Source organism: Tiliqua scincoides, chromosome 2 (genome assembly GCF_035046505.1).
Source record: "Tiliqua scincoides isolate rTilSci1 chromosome 2, rTilSci1.hap2, whole genome shotgun sequence".
Classification (NCBI taxonomy): Eukaryota; Metazoa; Chordata; class Lepidosauria; order Squamata; family Scincidae; genus Tiliqua; species Tiliqua scincoides.
In genome coordinates, this window is record NC_089822.1 from 4,547,430 (window position 1) to 4,559,737 (window position 12,308).

Consider the following 12,308-nt stretch of genomic DNA (forward strand, 5'->3'; position numbering starts at 1 on the left):
CCCTTCTTATTCCACTAACAATTCCTAACATCATTGAATTCCCCAGTGCAGGGTTTCTCAAACTGTGGGTCAGGACCCACTAGGTAGGTCAGGAGCCAATTGTAGGTGGGCCCCCCATTCATTTCAATATTTTGCTTTTAATATATTAGATTTGATGTCACTATGGTATGTGACTGCGTCTGGGGAACTGTTACACATCTGTACTTTTAACAGACTACTCTCTGTATATACTTTTAATGATAGTCAATGGGACTTACTCCTGGGTAAGTGTGGGTAGGATTGCAGTCTTGGATTGTTAAATGTTTTCCTATTTGATTATGTCACTTCTGGTGGGTCCTGACAGATTCTCATTCTAAAAGGTGGGTCCCTGTGCTAAAAGTTTGAGAACCACTGCTCTAGTGAATTCATACACATGCCATGTTTTATGTATGTTGTGGTATTGATCTTAAAATATAAAAAATATTGCATGTTTTGCAGATGCCTTTTTTACATGGATTAAAAAACTAATCTGTCTAAAACTGTGCCATCTGAGGTCTGCACCCTAGGCAGCTACCTAATACTCCTAAGGACAGCACTGACCCTGGTCACACCTGTGCACAGGTGGAGCACGTTTTCAGCTAAGGAGCCCCTGACAAGGTACAAGGAAGCAAATAAGACTCTGCTTTTGTCACAGTGGAAGCCACGCTAGTCCCTTTTCCTGCACTGCCTGTCAGCCTCTGACTAGGAATCCCAGGAGCCCTTACCACAAACAGTATGGGATCTTTCCTCTGAGGCTTTGCCCCTCTGAGGGCAGGAAACTAACTGGTGTGCCCATATGATATGATTACTCACTCCAGTTTTCACAGGGAAGTTCTTCCCCATGTTCTGCACCTCTGGTTTTCAACCAAGGAAGTGGGGTTCCCTCACAGGAAGCACTTTTTGATCGCCTGTATTTCCCAACCCTGGTTTCTTGCAAGGAAGTTGGGGTGTCATTGCTACAACCCACTGACCAGATCCCACTGTACATAATGTTATTAGCCAGCACTCTGCTTCCCTGTGGGATCTAACTCCAGAAACTACACAAACTCCAGGACTTACTTTCTAAGATTACAGAAAGAAAATAAACCTCTTGTCACTAAAAATATCCAAAATGTTTGTTCCCCTGATTTGTCAGGAACTGGGCCTGATACCCCTTTAACATTAGAACCCAGGCCCAACTTTTCTCATATTACAAATTGTGAATAGTAAAAATGTGACTCTAGATTTAGGGCTTCAGGGTGTCAGTTTGCCTGTGGCCGTTGGCCAGTGCCTGACTTGATTGACTTCTGATGTCACATATGACAACACGGCACCTTAGACCAACTTAGCAGGCCTGAAATGAGATAATGCTTGAGATAATGAGATAATGGTTTCCCTTGTAACAAGGGCAGATGGCCTGAGATGGAAGGTTGCCTTGCTAGCATCATTCCCTGAATGGCATTGTTTGATGCGCACTAGTCAAGAAGCAACAACAGCCTCCAGTTTATCAGCAATCTGGGATTTATGGCAATCCAACTCTATATTATCTTCCTTGATAAAAATACCACCACAGGAGCCACAATTCAGCATTAGAATTTGAATCTGGGTTTCAGTCCAAAACTCTGTCTACTGGATCCAACTCTGCAACTATTTATGTTCCTTGTAGTTTTTGAGCAGGGTGGGGAGGTAAGGCATTTAATAACCAACAATGAGAGGAGCTCATCAAGATCAGGAGGAGAAATTATGCCTCCCAGGAAAACAAAGGCAGACGCATCAGGCTAGTAAACAAGCCAACAAGGAAGACAGCAATTAGAAAGTGAAAGTTGTGGGAAGATGAATAAGAAAAAAGGAGGGTTACAAGTTCATGAGCCCACCCTGAAGGCACCATTAAAAGCTTAATTTGCTGAGATCAGGAATGTTCATGGTGTGTTTTGGCTTTCAGGAAAGCGAGAGCAATTTCTCTGCCTCTGATGGAATGAACTGGGGTTAATTCTTTGTCAGGTCTTCCAACCTCTGTCCCTCAGTGCTTCAGTGATGTATGTATTATGATCTATAGACAGCCAGGCCCAATCTTTCTCTTACTTCAACCAATGGAGGGCACTTGGAGTAATTGCTGTCTTACCCATGTGTTCTCAAAAAAAATGGCACAATCTGATCTTTTTTTAGTTGAAGAACCAATACAAAAGCCCTGAGGGATCAAACTGGAGGTCCACTAGTCTAGAATCCTTTGACCAACAGCCAGAAGCTTCTAGAAAGCTCATGCACAGAGCTTGAAAACGACAACCATCCTCACTAGTTGACCTCCAGGGACTGAGGAATACTTCCTCTGAACTTGGAACTTCACACAGCCATCATAGCTAATATCCAGTGACAGACCTCTCCTCCTCCATGAAGTTGACTCATCTCCTTTGAAATCCATGGAAGCTCATAGTCATCACCATGTTTGTGGTAGCAAGTCCCAGAAAGGAATACTGAAGTACTTCCTCTTGCCTGCCCTGAATTCACTACACCAGTGCTTCCCAAACCTTTTAGCATTGGGATCCAGTTTTCAAAATGACACTCTAGTGGGACCCTCCTAGCTTTATGAGACTTTTTTAAAGGGTGATTGACAAAAAAAATATTTATTTAGTTACCAGTAATTACTTATTTATATTTTTGCAAAAACTCAATCCATTTCTCATAATGAGGCAGCCCTAATGAATAGCCTAAAGGCTTGAGGGGTTTAGTTATCTGACCCAGGTTTCACCTGCCCCCCCCCACTACCTGTCATTTATGACCTTGGGGGAAGAAAAACACACCAGAGAAAAGATGCTGAAACATTTATCCCCCTATATTTATACATGCTTGCAAACTGCTGGAGATCAGCTCTTTGTAGGGCAGTTAGCAGCTATCTGATGTTTGAATAGCCTCGGGACTTGAGGCAATTAGTTAGCTGATCTTTCCATAACCCATGTTTTCATTGGAGGCTGTGGGGAACCCACCAGAAATTGGGTCATGGCACACCAACTGGGTCCTGAGTCACTGTTTGAAAAATGCTGCACTACCCCATGTTGCAGTGACCTCTGAAATCAACCTTTGTGGAAAAGGCTAAGTGTTTTGAATGGTTACCAGAACATTTGTGATTAAACATACACAACGGTTTGAGCACCACCTTCATTTGCCAGGTAGCCAACATTATTCCCAGTGCATCATTGCATGTGAGACTGCAGCATGCCACCATGTGGCTCCTCCATTACCTTCACAGACCGTGTTGATCCAGGAGAGGCAGAGCAACTGAGGACCAGAAGAAAAAGGCAGTGCTAGCATGGAACATGGCATCATGACAGTGGCAGCTTCAGGATTTCTTTGACAGTCACTTCTGCAGCAGTTTTTTGTCAGAATACTAAGACTGACATTTCTTCTAGGGATGTTGTAAGAATGAGGTAGAAAGCACTTTAAACACCCAAAACCTCTTATACACAAAGGCTATTTGGAAAGTAACCTCCGTTTGGCTTTTAAATAAAATAAAGAATGAAAGAAAACAATTTAAAACTGTTTAAAAGTTACACACCTTGTCAGCACTTCACTTCTGCACAATCTCCACCTGAAGTGAGGCAATTGTTGTATCCCGGGCCAAGATTTTGTCTACTCTCATCAAGAAAGTTGTCACCAGGGAGCTCGGCCAGCTTGCATTTGTGTAAACAGAAGGCATGCTTCTTCTCCATCACAACCACATGATCAGGAGAGGGGAAGCACATTTTTTCTGTTTTGCTCCTACTGCCCGGAATGGCTCTGAAGGGGAAGGTCCACTTCCACAGCACGTTCGGGTGCCTGCAAAATATTGTGCTTTGCACCCCCTCTAGCTACACTATTGCCTCTGTCCCACACAGCTAAATGGAAAACTTGCTGATAAAGCCAAGCTGATGGGCCAGTGGGCCAAGTGTTTGGGTTAGTGTTGATTTTTGTCATCTACTTAATCGATTGCTCCTTGCTGTCCATGTTGGGCTCTTATCTCTGCATAAAAGCCTGTACTAAATAAATCACTATATCTATCTGAGAAGCGTAAACCAGCTTTAAAGCACTCACTTCTATTATAAAGGTGAGGCAAGCATTAAATTAAGTGCCCCAAATGTGCGGATTTGCATCAGGACAAGTGAACACCGCTAGTTTGGGGCCATAATCTGGTCAAAAAGACAAAATGAAAGCAGCTGAGAAAAATGCTTCTGTCATATTTGAAACCTCCATAGCTAAGCAAAGAGCTTGAGCTGCAGTTGACTGAACTAAGTTCTCCCAGCAGCATATTATATATTACGAAATGTCTAGGAACATTGTGGGAATTTCAAAACATTGTCAGCCAGTTCTGGCCTGAGCTCATTCCAGTACTTGAGACAGTGAATCACCATTGTCCCCTATTGTTGGGCATATATCCCTCAGAACGTCTTTCTTTCTTTCTTTCTTTCTTTCTTTCTTTCTTTCTTTCTTTCTTTCTTTCTTTCTTTCTTTCTTTCTTTCTTTCTTTCTTTCTTTCTTTCTTTCTTTCTTTCTTTCAACAATGGCTTGCACCACAATCACCCACTAGCATCCCTGCAGGAGAATGAGGAAGTGGAGGACTGGTGTTAGGTCACAGTGGAGGCCATGGGTGGGTGGACAGTGGAGGTGGCACAGTGTGCAGCTGGTCCACTTGCCACCATCTGCAACAAATAACCACTCAAAATGACTGTCTCAGCCAGTCTCATCAACAGGCCAGGACTGTGACCATCACATCTTGGTGCTGACTTCTATATCAGCTGGGAGTGCTATATGACAGTGGGAAAATGAATGGCAGGTTTGTGGTGTGTGCGTAAGAAGTTTGTGTGAATGACAAAGCATGGAATGGCCCAATCCTATTCATGATGGCAGATCTCCTAATCCACCATCATAAATACCTCTGCAGCACCATAAATAGTGAGCTGCTGTCATGCATAGCAGAGAGAGCTCCAGAAATATTTGCAGCCTCCCGGTGGGGATGGGTCATGGGTGGAATAGGGGAGGTGCAGGAAGGGCAGGGGGTGGGTCCCAGTGGCATACCGGGATGCTATCCCCATTTTCCTGGCACACCCCTGGCACACCCATGCATGCCAAGAAAAGAGCTGACACAGGTCCAGTGAAAACCACTGACAGCCAGGCAGCCTACAGAAAGGTAAGTTCTCCTAATCGGTCCATCTGGTCCCACTCCACCCCCCACCACATCATACATGCATGAAGCACACACAGCATAAGTGAAGTGCATGCTTCATCAGTGCAGCTACCTGATAGAAGATGGAGGAGGATAGGATTGGACAGAGTAGGTACTGAAAAGACACACACAATGACTTGCATCTCCCCATCTACATGTGCAAATATCTGGCTTTGATTCTACCAGAGTTCAATTCCATTTAGCAACTTCCCTGAAAACAGCAAGTTCTGCTCTGTTCCCAAGATGAGCCTAATTGTCCTTAAATGACAGTTTTAGGCACCTGTGTAGACAGTGATTGTGGTTCACTTTGCATGCCAAGTTGTCCCTTTTCAGAACACTGCAGAGCTCTGAAAGGCCCCCCTTAATGCTATTATATCGCTCAGAAGGGACCGGAGAACTCCCTTGCATTGTTAATAGACGTGGCTTGTTTTCTCCCCTTTGTAGGCCATTCCCAGCTTCCGACGCTGGGGCCGATCAGAAAAGCAGCAGAAGTGCCGCGTCTGCAGATTCCTTTCAATCGTTCCTCATCAGAGGAGAAAAAAGAGAAAAGAAACCCAAAAAACCTCTTTTTTCCCCCCCATTTCTGGCACCTGTACACGTTGCCGGCTGCTGAACAGGTGAGGTTTGCAGAACGCTATTCAAAGAGAGCAACCTGCCAGCTTCCTAGACAACAAAACCACCATGTGGCTCCAGCTGGGAAAGGAGATTACTTTGATAACAAATTAAAACTGGATCAGAAATCTTGAAGAGGTGGGGGCGGAGTGGTGAGGAAGCCTGGCTATTTGCAGAGAAAATAAACTCCGGCTCCAGTACTTTTTTAATTCCCACTAGAAGGATGGTCTGTTTATTAAACATCATTCCTTAGCTGCTAGCAGCCTCCTTAGGAGGAACAAGGACCTGGTATGGTTACCCTTCTATCCTGACTGAGGAGACCATTTTCTTTTAACTTGTTCAGAGGGTCTCGCTGGGATCTTCAGTGTTCTTTATGCTTTATATTTTTTCTGTTCCTTGCATATGCAGACAATGGGGAAGCTCAATTTTAAAAATGTCCATATATTTCCCCTTGATGGGATTTTTTTTTCTACACTCTGGATATTTCTGGGATGATTACTGTTTTTAATAACCATATAATTACAGCATTACTCAGAGCTGTCCTATCCGTGCCCATACAACACAGAGGGACAGAAGAAAGTTATGGCAGTAGTTAAACCATTGCCAGTGACAGAGGGTCCCAGGTTCCCCTTTGCCCCAAGTTGAACTGGGCCCATTCCCCACACTGATGAGAGGCACTGGGTGAGAGCTCTATTATGATACCACCTTTGCTGGAGAATGGCGTACAAAATGGCTGCCATGGGGACATTATTGGACTGTCAATGGGATATTATTTTGACTGTCAATGGGTCCCCTCAGACCTATACCAGCTCTTTTGCTGGAGTAAGCCCAAGGAGATGCAGGGGTCATGAATCAGGAAAACAAGGACTGGGGTACACTAGTGCCACTGAGATCAACCCCCTCCTGCCTCCAAAACACCCCTTGACCATCTCAATCCTCCCTGATCCTCCCCCTCCCACCCTCAAACTGCCCTATCAGCACCTTACCTACACGAGTGTGGCATCTGGGAGCTGCTGGGGCACATGTAGGGCCTCTAGCGGTTTGCACTGACAGTCCCAAAGAGCACCATGGCTTTTGTGATGCTGCTGTGCCAGTTATGGTGGCAGGTCATGGGATCTCCCACTGTAAGCACCCTTTTGGATTGGGCCACCCAATTTCTTGGATCTACTCTTAGGCCAGAGACCAGCAGTAATGTAGTTAACCCATTTCTGCCCAGCCCACAGGTGTACACATTTTGTCCCTGCTGTGTATATGCAACGTTGGGCAGAAATGGCTTAAGCCCAAGACCTCCCTCCCAGCCCCCTGACTCTTTGGGAAGGAAAACGGTCCCAGGGCCCTAATTCACATGTTGTTGTATGCTACTTTTTAAAAATTGCTTTATTGTTATTAATTAATAGTGGTTTTAAGTTTTACCACTGGAGCCAGTAAACCAGGGGTAGGGGAGGGACAAAGGCAGGGAGGGCGAGGAGCAGGGGAATGTTTGGGAGGGGAGAGGCAGAATGGGGCAAATATCGGCAGCAGCAACTTGTGCAATATCCTCATCCTATTTCACCCCATTTTCTCTCCCTTACTAACCTCAGAGCTGCACCAGCAAAGTAGCAGGCACAGATCTGAGGTGACCCATTGGGTTAATAGAGGCTTACCCCCAGTTAAGGGGAGCAAATGTCCTTACCTGGAGGAGACCTCCATGATTGACCCCCATAGGTTGCAGTGTGAGCTCCACCAGTGTTCAGCGGGGGGGGGGGGATTTAGTTCGGGTTGGACTGTATATAAACCTTGGTCAGTTGTTCCTCTCTAGACGTACCACACATGAGCAGTTGGTCCAGTCAAACAGGCCATGCCACTTTTAGTGCACCTGCTCACCATGTTGCTGAACTCTGCACATTCAGCTGAACGTGAGAAAGAAATTCCTTTGCCCATCCAGCTGTATGTGCATAGAGGCTTTTCATGCATTCCACTGATTATGCAGAAGTCAGAAGTATGGCTGGTGGATGCGGTCTCATGAATGGGGCTCATTGGAACCTGAAAACTGAAATATTGCATGTGTTTGTCCTCTCCCTAGAAAAGCAACATCTGTGCGAACAGAAAACAGTGTCCTAATCTGCTGACTTTGACAGTCTTTCTCTCTCTCCCCCCCCCCAAGTCCTCACTCTCCTTCCTTTTTTTTTTTAATTTACAAATAATCCTTGTGACCCTGGTGAAGGTATCTGAGTAATGTACCAGAACTGAAATTTCCATCTCCTTGATGTGATGGGGAGGGGTTTTTTTATGAAGTCACTGTCACCTGCTATTAACTTAATATCAACTCTTAATAGGGTCCTTTCCTTTCCATCTTCACGCTGTTGGGGTCTGAATTAATTAGAGGAGGGAAAGTTCTGTGCATAAATCCTGAAGTGGCAGAAGAAGATCTTGCCTACGGTTAGCTGAAGTCCTACCGCCATGGAGGAACCTGTTTCTCTAGAGCCGTGGTTCTCACACATTTAGCTCTCAGACCCACTTTTTAGAATGAGAATCTGTCAGGACCCAATGGAAGTGATGCCATGACCAGAAGTGATGTCATCAAGCAGGAAAATTTTTAACAATCCTAGGCTGCAATCCTACCCACACTTACCCAGGAGTAAGTCCCATTGACTATCGTTGTTAAAAGCATAAAAGAATAGCCTGTTCAAAGTACAGATCTGTCACATTTCCCCAAATGCAGTCACATACCATGGAAGCATCAAGTCTGATAGATTAATATTAAAATAAATAGGGACCAACCTGAAATTGGCTTGCGACCTAGTGGGTCCTGACCCACACTTTGAGAAACACTGCTCTAGAGGAAACTGCTGTCCATGGTCTAGGACTTTAAAGTCAAACACTGCTCAAGTCATAGATAGAGGTGGGAGGAAACTGTTTTATTTTTCCCATAGATCTCAATGTTTTCCAAGAGTTTTTAAGTGCAGAAAGTGGTGTTATTATCTGAATTTTGAATAAAAACACATAATTATAATCACTTTAAAAGTGAACTGGGTCGGTGATATAGGTATAATGTCAGCAGGTACAGCCACAGTAATACCCATACACTCCCCACATTAAATAATAAATAAAAACCAAATAAAATTGTTTTATTTTTTCTCAGATTTCAGGGATTTTTGTTTTTGATAAAAATGAGAAGTGCAGAAATCAGTGTAATGTGTTTTTATTTCATTATCATCATTTTCACCTCTAAGAACATAAGAACAACCCCACTGGATCAGGCCATAGGCCCATCTATTCCAGCTTCCTGTATCTCACAGTGGCCCACCAAATGCCCCAGGGAGCACACCAGATAACAAGAGACCTGCAAGGCCTCCTGGGAATTGTAGTTTAAGAACATCAGAACAGCCCCATTGGATCAGGCCATAGGCCCATCTAGTCAAGCTTCCTGTATCTCACAGCGGCCCACCAAATGCCCCAGGGAGCACACCAGATAACAAGAGACCTCATCCTGGTGCCCTCCCTTGCATCTGGCATTCTGACATAACCCATTTCTAAAATCAGGAGGTTGCACATACACATCATGGCTTGTATCCCGTAATGGATTTTTCCTCCAGAAACTTGTCCAATCCCCTTTTAAAGGCATCCAGGCCGGACGCCATCACCACATCCTGTGGCAAGGAGTTCCACAGACCAACCACATGCTAAGTAGTCATAGAGCTATGATTTGTTAAAGAAGGAAGATGTTGTTCCATCAAAACCCTTCTCTTAGAGTTCTTATGCTCACTTTAGACTAATTAACCTCCCTTCTTCATCCCCAGAATAGCCCAAGTTCTGCAGAAAGCCCCATTGGACCCACCATCAGGGTAGCTCGCCTGTTCAGTCTGCAGAGGTCCTCATTCCTCCTCCAGGCACAGCAGCAACATCTTAACTTTCAGCAGCTCCTGGGTGAGGTAGCCACACACCAGTCTCCAAAAGTCAGTCCCCCTCCAAGCTTTCTTCTTCTACCTCACACCCTCTGGCAATGATACTTTTACCTTTGTTATCCCTACAAAGTTGCAGCTGTGGGTCACACCTATTGCAAGCCAAAATTTTAATCCTATACTATCAACACAAGTGGCTACTGGTGACACCATACCCTATCTCCTCCAGGGAAATCTTCTGCATTTCCACTACAGCTGTCTTGGGAATGTACCAAGGGAGTTATGGAGTCAGAAGACTAAAAGGAGCAGAGCAGTGGCAGATCTTTGTCTGAGGTTCTAATGTGCCTTCACCTTTGCATGTGGTGGAGTGAGATGGTTGAATCCTGAGATGGTCCAGTGGACTTGATCCCTTTAAACTGTAGTAAAGGATCCAATTTTGAACTGTTCTACCACATCCTGCCAAAAGACAACAACTATCCCAGCAAGAAAAATTATCTTCCACATGCCCCCATGTGTTAATTTTCTACTTGAAGGAAGCTCTTGACCCGAGAACATATTCTGAAAATAACATGATTCTCTTTGAAGTGGAATAACTATTCCACTTTGAAGAATATTTAGGGCGACCATGTCATTGATTGCCCAAACTGGGTCACAAATCAGGACATTCTCTGCTCTTCCCTCCCCACACCGTTCTCTGCCCCATTTCACCCCCACTGCCATCTAACTCACTTTTGTGGATCCAGCAGCGGGAAACTATTATTGATATTTTTGCTCCCCCCTCTGATCCCAGAAAGGCCCCTTTTGAAGGCAGCCTGCTCTCCACTCCTCCAATCACTGCCTCTCCATCTGTGGCCCTTTTGTGGGCTTCTTCAGCCTTCTGGGCTCCCGCAGTTTCTCACAATAGCTCAGCGGAAGGCAGTTCATTCAGCCACCATCCTTTCTCTTCTGAATAGGCCGAAGCAATGCTGCCTCTCCCACCAGGTATTTCAGACTCCAGCTGTCTCCACCTGGCTCAGGGACAAATGATAAACTGAATTCGACACCGGGACAACAGGGGGAAACCAGGATTATTCTGAGCAAACCAGAGCATACAGTCACCCTAAAAATAGTCCATCTTACCACCTCTAGCTTCTCTCAATCGCTCATACATCATTGGAGTACTTCCACATGACCTGAGAATCTAACATTTGTTAAGCATTCTGGGTGTACAGGGGATTTTTTCTCTCTCTCAGATATTCTGATTCCTTGAAAAATCTAAACATGGGATCTCCTTACCCCTCTCCATTAAAGCAGGGAACTTGGAGTGTCCCTCAAAATGGTTAAGGTATACCCACTCCAGTGGGAGAGATGGCATTTTGAACACAAATGGCCCAAGGCATGCTGATTATTAGAAAAGTAGGGTCCAATATGTTCGGAGAAAACCGCCCTACTTCCAGGGTTGCTGCAGTGCCAACTGGAACCAGGTCATAACCAGCTGCCTCACTCAGACTGAGCTCCCTCACATGATATAGCCCCACACAGATGATTCAGCCAGGTGTTACAAACCAGTGGACACCATGGTTCATGGACTGTTCAAATTACTTCCACATCTACAGCTGGCTTCTCCACAGCAACTCTCCCCAGCTTCTCTTCTGATTCAGCACCAAGTGAATTGGGGAGACGGAGGGGAGAGACAGAGGCGGGAAGGACAGCAGGCAGGGAGAGGAATATATCCGGCAAACATCTCTCAACTTTCTTCTAACCAAGCACAATAACTAGGATGTGATATTGTATTATGGAGAAGAACAGAACCTTTTGCGTACATACTATTTTACAAAGTAACAAAGGAAAAATGAGATCCCTGCCCCAAGGAGATTCCAGTTAATATATTGATAATGGTGGATACAGCAGAGGAAAAGATGAGAGAGATGAGAGTAACAAAGAATGTCTAAGGGTGACTTTCAGGGGCTATATACTTGGATGGGAGACCGCCTGGGAATACCAGGTGCTGTAGGCTTATACCATAGTCTTTCGAGACTGAAGGTTGCCAATCATTCATTCATTCAAAAAATATATATTCCTCACATGTTCAAAATCTTCCAATTTTTTCTGGTGGTTTATCAATTTATAATCATTTTATTTTAATAAACGTAATAAAATAAATTTCTTGAGTGTAATAAATTAGCAGCGCACAGTTATGGACCTGGCCCCTGTGTTGGCTGCATATCCGCAATGCTGCCCCCCACCACATTACATGCCCCTCCCCGAGATACTTACCTAGCCATACAGAGCCTTGCACAGTGTTCAGGATTACTCAGAAAGCCCACTGAGACTTCTGCAGTGCTCTTAAATAGTACTTCTGGTTTCTCCCCTCCGTTTTGCTCCTCCTGCCTGGAATGGTTTCAAAGGGGAGGGGCCGCTTGCATGCTGCGGTGAGGCTCCCTGCAAAACTTAGAGCTTTGCACCCCCCTCTAGCTATGCCACTGCTCCAGGGTTCTTGAATTGTGGGTCACAACTGGCTGTAATATTGGGGAGGGGCCATGTAAATTTATTTAATATTTTCTGTGGGTTGCAGAAACATAAATGGGAACTGTGTCCTACAGTATCAGGCTTCATTTCAGGTAAGTGCAAGTAAGTGCCAGGTG